Source organism: Phyllobates terribilis, unplaced genomic scaffold (assembly GCF_046119375.1).
Source record: "Phyllobates terribilis strain yellow unplaced genomic scaffold, ASM4611937v1 Scaffold_5__5_contigs__length_657084704, whole genome shotgun sequence".
NCBI lineage: Eukaryota > Metazoa > Chordata > Amphibia > Anura > Dendrobatidae > Phyllobates > Phyllobates terribilis.
In genome coordinates this window covers 653,096,669-653,111,719 of record NW_027362765.1, presented here as the reverse complement: position 1 = coordinate 653,111,719, position 15,051 = coordinate 653,096,669, and the positions used below count along the sequence as shown (strand labels likewise).

General features: G+C 44.9%; 5 non-coding genes and 1 pseudogene across 5 annotated transcripts; all 6 read left to right on the top strand.

The window, feature by feature from the left end:
• The first annotated feature begins 2,333 nt into the window (after positions 1–2,333).
• LOC141275016 (U2 spliceosomal RNA) lies at positions 2,334–2,524 on the top strand. The gene has a single exon (XR_012323272.1). It is a non-coding gene; the product is annotated as a U2 spliceosomal RNA (small nuclear RNA).
• Positions 2,525–3,639: 1,115 nt separating this feature from the next.
• LOC141275015 (U2 spliceosomal RNA) lies at positions 3,640–3,830 on the top strand. The gene has a single exon (XR_012323271.1). It is a non-coding gene; the product is annotated as a U2 spliceosomal RNA (small nuclear RNA).
• Positions 3,831–4,945: 1,115 nt separating this feature from the next.
• On the top strand, positions 4,946–5,136 carry LOC141275014 (U2 spliceosomal RNA). Its single transcript, XR_012323270.1, has one exon. It is a non-coding gene; the product is annotated as a U2 spliceosomal RNA (small nuclear RNA).
• A 1,115-nt stretch (positions 5,137–6,251) lies between these two features.
• On the top strand, positions 6,252–6,442 carry LOC141275013 (U2 spliceosomal RNA). The gene has a single exon (XR_012323269.1). It is a non-coding gene; the product is annotated as a U2 spliceosomal RNA (small nuclear RNA).
• Positions 6,443–7,557: 1,115 nt separating this feature from the next.
• LOC141275012 (U2 spliceosomal RNA) lies at positions 7,558–7,748 on the top strand. Its single transcript, XR_012323268.1, has one exon. It is a non-coding gene; the product is annotated as a U2 spliceosomal RNA (small nuclear RNA).
• A 6,225-nt stretch (positions 7,749–13,973) lies between these two features.
• On the top strand, positions 13,974–14,149 carry LOC141150346 (U2 spliceosomal RNA; annotated as a pseudogene).
• Positions 14,150–15,051: the final 902 nt, after the last annotated feature.

Here is a 15,051-nt window from a genome sequence, read left to right as displayed (position 1 = left end):
GCGGGCAGAAGCAGGGCAGGACAGGACTGCCGGAGCAGCGGGCAGAAGCAGGGCAGGACAGGACTGCCGGAGCAGCGGGCAGAAGCAGGGCAGGACAGGACTGCCGGAGCAGCGGGCAGAAGCAGGGCAGGACAGGACTGCCGGAGCAGCGGGCAGAAGCAGGGCAGGACAGGACTGCCGGAGCAGCGGGCAGAAGCAGGGCAGGACAGGACTCTGTACACACGGAACAGACAGGAAGGGAAAGACAGAGCCAGACACCCACAGGGTACTTGCAGTGAAGTAGCGAGTGGACCACAAACTCACAAACGGGAGTACAGAGACAACAGGCAGGAGTTAGGTACAAGTTCAGACTCTGCAGAAAAAGGAAGGGAACGGACATAGAGGAAAAACAGGTAAAGGATAGGAGAGAGTTCAGACTGGAACTGAGTGTACGGAGGGGACCGACACTGCAGCGGGATACAGGAGCGGGTCTGGGAATACTGCCCCCAAAGAGGCAGGACGAACAGGCAAGGAGCGTGTTCAGACAGGACAGACAAAATACAGGAGCGGGTCTAGGTAATCGGCCCCTAGAAGGCGGGAGGAACAGGCTAGGAGCGTGTTCAGACAGGACAGACAAAATACAGGAGCGGGTCTAGGTAATCGTCCCCTAGAAGGCGGGAGGAACAGGCTAGGAGCGTGTTCAGACAGGACAGACAAAATACAGGAGTGGGTCTAGGTAATCGGCCCCTAGAAGGCGGGAGGAACAGGCTAGGAGCGTGTTCAGACAGGACAGACAAGATACACAGAAAGGACTCAGTTCAGACACGGGAACTAATACCGAAAAGCAGGAGACATACAGGACTAGTTCAGACACGGGAACTAACACCGCAAAGCAGGAGACATACAGGACACAGTTCAGACACGGGAGCTGATACCGCAAAGCAGGAGACATACAGGACTTAGTTCAGACACGGGAACTAATACCGCAAAGCAGGAGACATACAGGACACAGTTCAGACAGGCCTGGAAATACAGCCTCCAGGAAAGGCAGACAAGGAACAAAGACGGGACCTGGCACCTTCAGAGTGCAAGCACACACTGAAGGAAAACACTATGCTCAGGCAGGGATAGAAGGGAGCTGCTGAGCTATATACCAAGTGTCAGACAGCAATAGGCTGAGGACGCACAAGGGGCGTGACCCACAGCAGGTACAAAGAGCAGGAAGTGATCGGGCGCCGCCCTTAAGCAGCAGAGACAGACACAAACAGACAGCATGGAGGGAAGCCAGAGAGACATTCTGGACAGGAGTTCAAGTGCGCGCTCCTGCACAGTGGGAGATGGACCACTATGCAAGGACGCCGCCAGGTATGTTACAAGAAGCCAGATTACAAGCTCATTTTGGTTCAACTTCAGCAACTGTGCATTGCATTGCCATGTAATGTGATGCAATGCTATCTTTCTAGCTCTCCCTTTTTACTTCCTTTTGGATAAACAGACATATTAGGCAAGCATTTTGGAGCTTTCACCTAAATAACTACAGGTGGTGAGATAAGCTGCACAATATAATTGACCTTTCAGTATATTGTTGCACACACACCATCTATTTAGCAAATGCCCTTGTTATCAACAGCAGCCTTTTAAACTCACCTGAGCTAACAGGTATGTGCGCTGGTTACTCTGCTGCGCTTAAAATTTCTTTTTTGGTTTGCTACAATGCCTTTTCTGAAACGTTGTCTCCTTCTGCTGGAACACTGACTTCTTTCATTTAATGCCTGCAGACTATAAAAGAGAACCCAACCCAAAAAGTTTGGTTGATTAGTCTGTGGCATTCTGTTAAACTGTTGCTTATGGCGGTCTCTGTGAGCTTCTCAGCGACATTCAGCCAGCCAGGTATCCTGCCTGCAGTAGATGGAATGTGACAATGGAACGCTGGCTGCGCGTGTCATAATAGGCTCTGAGCCTTTATATACCTGTGCACAGCAGCAGCCACCTTCAGTCTGCTGCTGGACAGCCAGCAGCAGCAGCAGCAGGAGAGGTATGTAATCAGGAGCCCTCCTGCTAAGGGTAGACAGCTGCTCGTTCCACCCCACCCCCCGCCTTAATTGGTTCTCCTCCCTTCCAACGGTGTTGAGGCGGGTGGGAACAGCAGGGGGTGAAGGTGCTGTGTTTAAAGAGGTGGAGTTATGCAGATCTAAAACGCGTGGATTGCAGCAGCAGCAAGCCGAAAAGTGCAGGCATGTAAGGGATCTAGAGGTTGACAACATGTCTTCTTAACGGGAGTCCAGGAGCTCATCTCCACAAATGGACTTTTCAGGATCCTTGGGTGGCTCCGTAGTTTGAAACCAATTCTGGTTATCGCTTCTCGGCCTTTTGGCTAAGATCAAGTGTAGTATCTGTTCTTATCAGTTTAATATCTGATACGTCCCCTATCTGGGGACCATATATTAAATGGATTTTTAGAACAGGGAGATGGAAAAAGAGCTTGCTCTGTCCACTCCACGCATTGACCTGGTATTGCAGTATCTCCAGGACCGGTGCACCCCTTCTTTAATGCAGTTTCTAAAATCAGAAAGAATTGAATTCAATGTTTTTTGTTCATTTTGCTTGTTTGTCGGATTTTGGGATGGACTCTTTGGCTTTGCTTTTTTTCTCCTCATTGGATTTTTCATGTTCAAAGTTGCAGAAGCCAGATTACAAGCTCATTTTGGTTCAACTTCAGCAACTGTGCATTGCATTGCCATGTAATGTGATGCAATGCTATCTTTCTAGCTCTCCCTTTTTACTTCCTTTTGGATAAACAGACATATTAGGCAAGCATTTTGGAGCTTTCACCTAAATAACTACAGGTGGTGAGATAAGCTGCACAATATAATTGACCTTTCAGTATATTGTTGCACACACACCATCTATTTAGCAAATGCCCTTGTTATCAACAGCAGCCTTTTAAACTCACCTGAGCTAACAGGTATGTGCGCTGGTTACTCTGCTGCGCTTAAAATTTCTTTTTTGGTTTGCTACAATGCCTTTTCTGAAACGTTGTCTCCTTCTGCTGGAACACTGACTTCTTTCATTTAATGCCTGCAGACTATAAAAGAGAACCCAACCCAAAAAGTTTGGTTGATTAGTCTGTGGCATTCTGTTAAACTGTTGCTTATGGCGGTCTCTGTGAGCTTCTCAGCGACATTCAGCCAGCCAGGTATCCTGCCTGCAGTAGATGGAATGTGGCAATGGAACGCTGGCTGCGCGTGTCATAATAGGCTCTGAGCCTTTATATACCTGTGCACAGCAGCAGCCACCTTCAGTCTGCTGCTGGACAGCCAGCAGCAGCAGCAGCAGGAGAGGTATGTAATCAGGAGCCCTCCTGCTAAGGGTAGACAGCTGCTCGTTCCACCCCACCCCCCGCCTTAATTGGTTCTCCTCCCTTCCAACGGTGTTGAGGCGGGTGGGAACAGCAGGGGGTGAAGGTGCTGTGTTTAAAGAGGTGGAGTTATGCAGATCTAAAACGCGTGGATTGCAGCAGCAGCAAGCCGAAAAGTGCAGGCATGTAAGGGATCTAGAGGTTGACAACATGTCTTCTTAACGGGAGTCCAGGAGCTCATCTCCACAAATGGACTTTTCAGGATCCTTGGGTGGCTCCGTAGTTTGAAACCAATTCTGGTTATCGCTTCTCGGCCTTTTGGCTAAGATCAAGTGTAGTATCTGTTCTTATCAGTTTAATATCTGATACGTCCCCTATCTGGGGACCATATATTAAATGGATTTTTAGAACAGGGAGATGGAAAAAGAGCTTGCTCTGTCCACTCCACGCATTGACCTGGTATTGCAGTATCTCCAGGACCGGTGCACCCCTTCTTTAATGCAGTTTCTAAAATCAGAAAGAATTGAATTCAATGTTTTTTGTTCATTTTGCTTGTTTGTCGGATTTTGGGATGGACTCTTTGGCTTTGCTTTTCTTCTCCTCATTGGATTTTTCATGTTCAAAGTTGCAGAAGCCAGATTACAAGCTCATTTTGGTTCAACTTCAGCAACTGTGCATTGCATTGCCATGTAATGTGATGCAATGCTATCTTTCTAGCTCTCCCTTTTTACTTCCTTTTGGATAAACAGACATATTAGGCAAGCATTTTGGAGCTTTCACCTAAATAACTACAGGTGGTGAGATAAGCTGCACAATATAATTGACCTTTCAGTATATTGTTGCACACACACCATCTATTTAGCAAATGCCCTTGTTATCAACAGAAGCCTTTTAAACTCACCTGAGCTAACAGGTATGTGCGCTGGTTACTCTGCTGCGCTTAAAATTTCTTTTTTGGTTTGCTACAATGCCTTTTCTGAAACGTTGTCTCCTTCTGCTGGAACACTGACTTCTTTCATTTAATGCCTGCAGACTATAAAAGAGAACCCAACCCAAAAAGTTTGGTTGATTAGTCTGTGGCATTCTGTTAAACTGTTGCTTATGGCGGTCTCTGTGAGCTTCTCAGCGACATTCAGCCAGCCAGGTATCCTGCCTGCAGTAGATGGAATGTGGCAATGGAACGCTGGCTGCGCGTGTCATAATAGGCTCTGAGCCTTTATATACCTGTGCACAGCAGCAGCCACCTTCAGTCTGCTGCTGGACAGCCAGCAGCAGCAGCAGCAGGAGAGGTATGTAATCAGGAGCCCTCCTGCTAAGGGTAGACAGCTGCTCGTTCCACCCCACCCCCCGCCTTAATTGGTTCTCCTCCCTTCCAACGGTGTTGAGGCGGGTGGGAACAGCAGGGGGTGAAGGTGCTGTGTTTAAAGAGGTGGAGTTATGCAGATCTAAAACGCGTGGATTGCAGCAGCAGCAAGCCGAAAAGTGCAGGCATGTAAGGGATCTAGAGGTTGACAACATGTCTTCTTAACGGGAGTCCAGGAGCTCATCTCCACAAATGGACTTTTCAGGATCCTTGGGTGGCTCCGTAGTTTGAAACCAATTCTGGTTATCGCTTCTCGGCCTTTTGGCTAAGATCAAGTGTAGTATCTGTTCTTATCAGTTTAATATCTGATACGTCCCCTATCTGGGGACCATATATTAAATGGATTTTTAGAACAGGGAGATGGAAAAAGAGCTTGCTCTGTCCACTCCACGCATTGACCTGGTATTGCAGTATCTCCAGGACCGGTGCACCCCTTCTTTAATGCAGTTTCTAAAATCAGAAAGAATTGAATTCAATGTTTTTTGTTCATTTTGCTTGTTTGTCGGATTTTGGGATGGACTCTTTGGCTTTGCTTTTCTTCTCCTCATTGGATTTTTCATGTTCAAAGTTGCAGAAGCCAGATTACAAGCTCATTTTGGTTCAACTTCAGCAACTGTGCATTGCATTGCCATGTAATGTGATGCAATGCTATCTTTCTAGCTCTCCCTTTTTACTTCCTTTTGGATAAACAGACATATTAGGCAAGCATTTTGGAGCTTTCACCTAAATAACTACAGGTGGTGAGATAAGCTGCACAATATAATTGACCTTTCAGTATATTGTTGCACACACACCATCTATTTAGCAAATGCCCTTGTTATCAACAGAAGCCTTTTAAACTCACCTGAGCTAACAGGTATGTGCGCTGGTTACTCTGCTGCGCTTAAAATTTCTTTTTTGGTTTGCTACAATGCCTTTTCTGAAACGTTGTCTCCTTCTGCTGGAACACTGACTTCTTTCATTTAATGCCTGCAGACTATAAAAGAGAACCCAACCCAAAAAGTTTGGTTGATTAGTCTGTGGCATTCTGTTAAACTGTTGCTTATGGCGGTCTCTGTGAGCTTCTCAGCGACATTCAGCCAGCCAGGTATCCTGCCTGCAGTAGATGGAATGTGGCAATGGAACGCTGGCTGCGTGTGTCATAATAGGCTCTGAGCCTTTATATACCTGTGCACAGCAGCAGCCACCTTCAGTCTGCTGCTGGACAGCCAGCAGCAGCAGCAGCAGGAGAGGTATGTAATCAGGAGCCCTCCTGCTAAGGGTAGACAGCTGCTCGTTCCACCCCACCACCCGCCTTAATTGGTTCTCCTCCCTTCCAACGGTGTTGAGGCGGGTGGGAACAGCAGGGGGTGAAGGTGCTGTGTTTAAAGAGGTGGAGTTATGCAGATCTAAAACGCGTGGATTGCAGCAGCAGCAAGCCGAAAAGTGCAGGCATGTAAGGGATCTAGAGGTTGACAACATGTCTTCTTAACGGGAGTCCAGGAGCTCATCTCCACAAATGGACTTTTCAGGATCCTTGGGTGGCTCCGTAGTTTGAAACCAATTCTGGTTATCGCTTCTCGGCCTTTTGGCTAAGATCAAGTGTAGTATCTGTTCTTATCAGTTTAATATCTGATACGTCCCCTATCTGGGGACCATATATTAAATGGATTTTTAGAACAGGGAGATGGAAAAAGAGCTTGCTCTGTCCACTCCACGCATTGACCTGGTATTGCAGTATCTCCAGGACCGGTGCACCCCTTCTTTAATGCAGTTTCTAAAATCAGAAAGAATTGAATTCAATGTTTTTTGTTCATTTTGCTTGTTTGTCGGATTTTGGGATGGACTCTTTGGCTTTGCTTTTCTTCTCCTCATTGGATTTTTCATGTTCAAAGTTGCAGAAGCCAGATTACAAGCTCATTTTGGTTCAACTTCAGCAACTGTGCATTGCATTGCCATGTAATGTGATGCAATGCTATCTTTCTAGCTCTCCCTTTTTACTTCCTTTTGGATAAACAGACATATTAGGCAAGCATTTTGGAGCTTTCACCTAAATAACTACAGGTGGTGAGATAAGCTGCACAATATAATTGACCTTTCAGTATATTGTTGCACACACACCATCTATTTAGCAAATGCCCTTGTTATCAACAGCAGCCTTTTAAACTCACCTGAGCTAACAGGTATGTGTGCTGGTTACTCTGCTGCGCTTAATATTTCTTTTTTGGTTTGCTACAATGCCTTTTCTGAAACGTTGTCTCCTTCTGCTGGAACACTGACTTCTTTCATTTAATGCCTGCAGACTATAAAAGAGAACCCAACCCAAAAAGTTTGGTTGATTAGTCTGTGGCATTCTGTTAAACTGTTGCTTATGGCGGTCTCTGTGAGCTTCTCAGCGACATTCAGCCAGCCAGGTATCCTGCCTGCAGTAGATGGAATGTGGCAATGGAACGCTGGCTGCGCGTGTCATAATAGGCTCTGAGCCTTTATATACCTGTGCACAGCAGCAGCCACCTTCAGTCTGCTGCTGGACAGCCAGCAGCAGCAGCAGCAGGAGAGGTATGTAATCAGGAGCCCTCCTGCTAAGGGTAGACAGCTGCTCGTTCCACCCCACCCCCCGCCTTAATTGGTTCTCCTCCCTTCCAACGGTGTTGAGGCGGGTGGGAACAGCAGGGGGTGAAGGTGCTGTGTTTAAAGAGGTGGAGTTATGCAGATCTAAAACGCGTGGATTGCAGCAGCAGCAAGCCGAAAAGTGCAGGCATGTAAGGGATCTAGAGGTTGACAACATGTCTTCTTAACGGGAGTCCAGGAGCTCATCTCCACAAATGGACTTTTCAGGATCCTTGGGTGGCTCCGTAGTTTGAAACCAATTCTGGTTATCGCTTCTCGGCCTTTTGGCTAAGATCAAGTGTAGTATCTGTTCTTATCAGTTTAATATCTGATACGTCCCCTATCTGGGGACCATATATTAAATGGATTTTTAGAACAGGGAGATGGAAAAAGAGCTTGCTCTGTCCACTCCACGCATTGACCTGGTATTGCAGTATCTCCAGGACCGGTGCACCCCTTCTTTAATGCAGTTTCTAAAATCAGAAAGAATTGAATTCAATGTTTTTTGTTCATTTTGCTTGTTTGTCGGATTTTGGGATGGACTCTTTGGCTTTGCTTTTCTTCTCCTCATTGGATTTTTCATGTTCAAAGTTGCAGAAGCCAGATTACAAGCTCATTTTGGTTCAACTTCAGCAACTGTGCATTGCATTGCCATGTAATGTGATGCAATGCTATCTTTCTAGCTCTCCCTTTTTACTTCCTTTTGGATAAACAGACATATTAGGCAAGCATTTTGGAGCTTTCACCTAAATAACTACAGGTGGTGAGATAAGCTGCACAATATAATTGACCTTTCAGTATATTGTTGCACACACACCATCTATTTAGCAAATGCCCTTGTTATCAACAGCAGCCTTTTAAACTCACCTGAGCTAACAGGTATGTGCGCTGGTTACTCTGCTGCGCTTAAAATTTCTTTTTTGGTTTGCTACAATGCCTTTTCTGAAACGTTGTCTCCTTCTGCTGGAACACTGACTTCTTTCATTTAATGCCTGCAGACTATAAAAGAGAACCCAACCCAAAAAGTTTGGTTGATTAGTCTGTGGCATTCTGTTAAACTGTTGCTTATGGCGGTCTCTGTGAGCTTCTCAGCGACATTCAGCCAGCCAGGTATCCTGCCTGCAGTAGATGGAATGTGGCAATGGAACGCTGGCTGCGCGTGTCATAATAGGCTCTGAGCCTTTATATACCTGTGCACAGCAGCAGCCACCTTCAGTCTGCTGCTGGACAGCCAGCAGCAGCAGGAGAGGTATGTAATCAGGAGCCCTCCTGCTAAGGGTAGACAGCTGCTCGTTCCACCCCACCCCCCGCCTTAATTGGTTCTCCTCCCTTCCAACGGTGTTGAGGCGGGTGGGAACAGCAGGGGGTGAAGGTGCTGTGTTTAAAGAGGTGGAGTTATGCAGATCTAAAACGCGTGGATTGCAGCAGCAGCAAGCCGAAAAGTGCAGGCATGTAAGGGATCTAGAGGTTGACAACATGTCTTCTTAACGGGAGTCCAGGAGCTCATCTCCACAAATGGACTTTTCAGGATCCTTGGGTGGCTCCGTAGTTTGAAACCAATTCTGGTTATCGCTTCTCGGCCTTTTGGCTAAGATACCACATCTTGCCAGAAGGATTCTAAGCCAATCGTGCCCTTGGCCTTGAGGCATCGGCGGTGTAAAAGCCGTCTTAAGCCTCATGCTGCTTTAGGGGGCAGATACGCAAAGAAACCAAGAAGGCGATCGACCCTATCTACCTTTTGAAGATGGCATCAGCAGTAGCGGCCGCAGTGCGCTATGCCAGAGCTGGTGACCTTCGCATCAAGAACTCTTTCAAGATCGAAGTGGACGATGCATCCAAGGAGAAGATGACCTTGAAGTTTTTCGTGAGGAGAGTGCTGCTGGAGATCCTAGGAGTAAAGAGGGAAGACATCCTGGCCCTTCAAGATCGCCCCGGTTCCTTCACTTTGACTCTGGAGTCGGAGTATGCGTGCCAGAACCTCTTCCGCCAGATTCACCTGCACCTTTCAGATGAGGATTTTAAAGGACTCACCTTTGTCATCCTTTACTCCGGTGGAGAGAAGCCGCTCGTGGTTCAGATGAGCAACCCTCATGTTCCCTTAGTTAATATTATTTGCTTTCTTCAAAACTATTTCCCAGAACTGCGGTATTCCCACAAGGTCATGAATGAGGAAAACCTCTGGACGGGAAAGCATAAATTTTTTGTTAAATTTTGTGAAGATCCAAATGGCATTGGTGGTCAGCGTCATCCTCCGTCAAGTTTCCTGATCGGTAGGGAGCGGGGGCGCCTCTTCTACCCGGACATGCCCCTCTTCTGCCGGAAATGCATGTGTTTCGGTCACACTTATGAGAACTGCAAGGAGGAGGTGGCAATCTGTAAGAAGTGCTACAAGCATGGACATGCCACAATGGACTGTACCAATGAGATGGTGTGCAACATCTGCCGGGTCCCAGGTCACTCCTTCCGGGAGTGTCCTTTGAAGAAAAAGGCGGAAACCTATGCTGAAACGCTGGCAAAGCAACCTGCCCGTGTGCCTCCATCTGCTCCCGGGGGGCAGAGGCAACCCTCTGCTGTTCCTGCTCCTGCGGGTGCGTCTACAGCGCGGGGGCAGTCTTCTAGCTCTCCAGTACCTGCTCCACAGACCAAGCCTGCTAGTACATCAGGTGGTACGTCTGCACCTGCTGCACAGAGGAAGCCAACCAACCCTCCTGCTCCTGCTGCTAAGGGGGGTCCCACCGGTGCTCCTGTATCTACTGTGCGAACACAACCCCCTGTAGGCGGGTCCACAAGCACTTCAGTGCCTGCTGCACAGGGAAAACCTGCCAGTTCTCCTATTCCTGCTGCGCATAAGCCCACGTCTATGCAGAAACCTCCAGCTGAGAAACCTGTCCGTCCTGAGAGGAGGGAAGCTTCATCTAAGGACTGGGCTGCTGATTCTGATCCGGGTGATATGGTGGTGGAGGGGAGTCCCTCTGCTGAAATCGAGACATTTAGCTCGGAGGAAGAAGCAATGGAGCTGGAAACTCGTAGGAAAAGGAAAACAGATGATAGGTCTGATGAGAATGTGGCCAGGGAGACTTCCAAGAAGTGTCCATTAAAACCAAGTCTTCTGCAATACAAGCCAATGGCTCCCGCTGCCCCTCCTGAGGAGCCAAGGCCTTCAGACCCTATAAACATTTCTTTTTCGGACTCAGAAGTGCAGAGCCCGTTAACATCGGTGGGCTTTATGTCTGATTCTGACAGTAGTGTGACCTGAACTAACCTATCATGACCTCATCAATTAAAGTAGCCTCGCTCAATGTGAGGAGTATAAGGGGCTCTACAAGAAGGGCTGCTTTGTTTTCCTACCTGTCAACAGTGGACTGTGATGTCTTTTGTTTGCAAGAATGTAACATTGACTTTGATATGAATTATGCAGATTTAAGAAAAGATTGGCCTCATGGGCCCTCTATCTGGTCCGGAGATAATGAAAATCGTTCCTCTGGCATTGGAGTGCTGTTTAGGTCGCATGACTTTAAAATCAACTCTTTTGTGGACATTTCTTCTGGACGTGCTCTTTTCTTAAATATTAGTTTTAAAGGTGTGGACTTTAGACTTTTGAACATTTATGCTTCTCCGGTGAAGGAAGAGAGACATCAGTTGTTTGAAGATGTGCAATATTACCTACCTGGTTCATCGCCTCTGATGTTCTGTGGGGATTTCAATTGTGTCTTGCCTGGTGAAGGGAGAAGCGGGAGTTCCACCGTTCCTAAAAAAGACAAAACAGAGAAACAACTAAAGGATTTGTTAACTGATTTTTTTCTTAGAGACTCCTGGAAAGAGATCCGTAGTAATGATCCCGGTTATACTTGGGAGAACTCTTCTTCTAAATCTCGTATTGATTTTATTTTCATGTCCCAATATGTGAATGTCAAATCTGTTGTCTTAATCCCAAACATTTTTTCAGATCATAAGATGTTGCTATCAGAGTTAGAATTACCTGGGCTTGTCAAGGCAAGAGGAGTTTGGAGGCTAAATACAACATTGTTACAAGATCCTAAGGTAAGAACAGATTTTAAAGCGTTTTTTAATTATTTAAGAACAAAACAACAAAAATTTTTAACTCTGCTAGAATGGTGGGAATACAGCAAGATGAAGATAAAAAGTTTTTTTATCAAGGTCAGCATAGCCAATGCAAGAGAAAAGTCCGCTTGGCATAAAAGGCTTATTACTAAATTGCAGACCTGTTATCAACTAAGAGATGTGGGACTTGAAATGGATGATTTAATTGAAGCAACAAAAAAAGAAATTAAAAAGAGTATAGAGTCGAAGGGTAAGGAAATAATTTATAACTCAAAAATTGAAGTGATGGAGAAAAATGAAAAGTGCTCAAGATTTTTTTTTAAAAAAGTAGTTGCTGCTAAGGAAATGATAACAGAATTAGAGGGTGAAACTACAACTGAAGGTATGCTCAACCAAGCTCACCAGTTTTATCAGCAGCTTTTTAATGAGAAAACTATAGACCAGTCTTTTACTGAAGATGCCCTTAATTCATTAAAAAATAGTCTGAGCCGCGAAGACCAAGAATTGTTATGCACTGAAGTCACCTTGTCGGAAGTAGATGCTGCTATCAAAAGTTTTTCCTATGGGAAAACCCCTGGTTCTGACGGTTTGCCTGTTGAATTTTATCGTGAATTTTGGAATTTTTTAAAACCCGACTTGTTTTTAGTAATCAAAGAAGCTTTTAAGTGTGATATCCTGCCTATATCTTGGAGAAGTGGTCTGGTCTCCCTGATTTTTAAAAAAGGAGCCAAATCCCATCTGGCAAACTGGAGACCAATCACACTGTTGAATGTTGATTACAAGTTGATGTCCAAAATTTTAGTGAACCGTTTTAAAAAAGTTTTATCCAAAGTTATTTATGAAGACCAGGTATGTGGGGTGCCAGGAAGAGGAGTTGCGGAGCATCTCAATACCATCCGCGATGTCATATGGTACCAGCAATCCAGGAAGCAAGACTTAGCAATTTTATCGTTGGATTTTCAAAAGGCTTTTGATCGTGTCTCTCATTGTTTTTTATGGTTGGTTTTAAAAAAAATGGGCTTCCCTGAAATTTTTATCAAGCAAGTGGCACTTTTATATAAGAACTCTTTTAGTAAAATTTTAATCAATGGATTTTTGTCTAATGAAGTGTTTTTGCATTCAGGTGTGAAGCAAGGCTGCCCTTTGTCCCCAGTGCTATTTATATGTGCAATAGAGCCTCTTTTATCTATGCTACGAGAGGATAAAGTGATTAAAGGTGTCCCTATCCCTGGGGGACATGGAAGAGATGTGAAGGTAATGGGCTACATGGATGATATTACTATTTTTTGTTCATCACCTGCCGCTCTCAGGAGAGCTATAAGAACGACCAATTTTTTTTGTGAAGCCTCAGGTTTTAAGTTAAACATTGAGAAATGTGATTGTTTTGTCCGTGGCAATTGGGCGGATGTGTCCATCCCTGATCTCCCGATGCAGTCAGAGAAGATTAAAATTCTGGGCGTGATTTTTGATCGACAGAATGATGGAATGAAGAGCTGGGATGGAGTAAGGGACAAAATACAAAAGAAGATTGACTTTTGGAAATTAAGAAAATTAACAATCGAAGGTAAAGTTTTAATTATTAAGGCCCTTCTGCTTCCTGTCATGTTATATCTCAGTTATGTTTATCCCCCAAGTGACCTTACAGCGAGAAGATTACAGAGAATGCTGTTTGAATTTGTGTGGAACTCTAAGTTCGAAAAGGTGAAGAGAGAAACAATGTACAAGATGCACCACCTTGGTGGTAAGGATGTTCCCAACGTCAAACTGTTTTTATACTCCAAGTTTTTTAGCCTCTGTTTTAAATATATGTTTGCTTCAAGCCCTTGGGCACATTTTTTAAGATATGCAGCTGGCCACATTTTTAGGAGGCGAAAGTGGATATCCATTTCTTTAACAAGCCCAGTGTTGTTATCACCTCCACAACAATATGCCATCCTGGAGAAAGTTATCAGATTATATGGCCTAGATTCTTTTGAGATGGAGACATTGAAGAATGCAAGGAAGCTGCTGCAGCAATTAAAAAAGAAAGAAACTTTGACGCCCATAAGCCATTATTCATATAGCAGAGTCACTAAAATATGGAATTTAACAAATGCACCTTACCTGATGAATCAACATAAAGACTTAGCTTGGATGATTGTGCAGGAATGTTTACCGACTCGTGATTTCCAGTATAAAAGAAGACTGAGCACTATACAAACCTGCCCGAGGCATCAGTGCAATAATGATGAGACTACTATGCACCTTATTTGGAATTGTGATTTTGCACAGCAAGTGTGGAAAGACTGTGGTGAGCTTTTAAAATTTTTATCTGGTCTTAATTTTTTAAGCCATGAAGTGGTTTTATATGGGATTTTACCAAACATGACGAAAGAAAAAGAGAGAGTTTTATGGTGCACTTTGAGTTGTGTTAAAAGTGCTCTATGGAAGACCAGAAACATATTGTTGTTTAAAAGAGACTATATAGAAGTCAAGGATTGTATAAGACTGGCATTAAGTGAAATTTATATGTACTACCTAATGGATATGAAGAAGCTTGGAAAGAAAAGAGCCCTGAGTATATGGAACTATCACCTATGGAAGATGTTATTTTAAAGCTCTGAAGAAAAGATAAAGACTACGATATTTTAAATATAAACGCAAAATCTGTTCTTATCAGTTTAATATCTGATACGTCCCCTATCTGGGGACCATATATTAAATGGATTTTTAGAACAGGGAGATGGAAAAAGAGCTTGCTCTGTCCACTCCACGCATTGACCTGGTATTGCAGTATCTCCAGGACCGGTGCACCCCTTCTTTAATGCAGTTTCTAAAATCAGAAAGAATTGAATTCAATGTTTTTTGTTCATTTTGCTTGTTTGTCGGTTTTTGGGATGGACTCTTTGGCTTTGCTTTTCTTCTCCTCATTGGATTTTTCATGTTCAAAGTTGCAGAAGCCAGATTACAAGCTCATTTTGGTTCAACTTCAGCAACTGTGCATTGCATTGCCATGTAATGTGATGCAATGCTATCTTTCTAGCTCTCCCTTTTTACTTCCTTTTGGATAAACAGACATATTAGGCAAGCATTTTGGAGCTTTCACCTAAATAACTACAGGTGGTGAGATAAGCTGCACAATATAATTGACCTTTCAGTATATTGTTGCACACACACCATCTATTTAGCAAATGCCCTTGTTATCAACAGCAGCCTTTTAAACTCACCTGAGCTAACAGGTATGTGCGCTGGTTACTCTGCTGCGCTTAAAATTTCTTTTTTGGTTTGCTACAATGCCTTTTCTGAAACGTTGTCTCCTTCTGCTGGAACACTGACTTCTTTCATTTAATGCCTGCAGACTATAAAAGAGAACCCAACCCAAAAAGTTTGGTTGATTAGTCTGTGGCATTCTGTTAAACTGTTGCTTATGGCGGTCTCTGTGAGCTTCTCAGCGACATTCAGCCAGCCAGGTATCCTGCCTGCAGTAGATGGAATGTGGCAATGGAACGCTGGCTGCGCGTGTCATAATAGGCTCTGAGCCTTTATATACCTGTGCACAGCAGCAGCCACCTTCAGTCTGCTGCTGGACAGCCAGCAGCAGCAGCAGCAGGAGAGGTATGTAATCAGGAGCCCTCCTGCTAAGGGTAGACAGCTGCTCGTTCCACCCCACCCCCCGCCTTAATTGGTTCTCCTCCCTTCCAACGGTGTTGAGGCGGGTGGG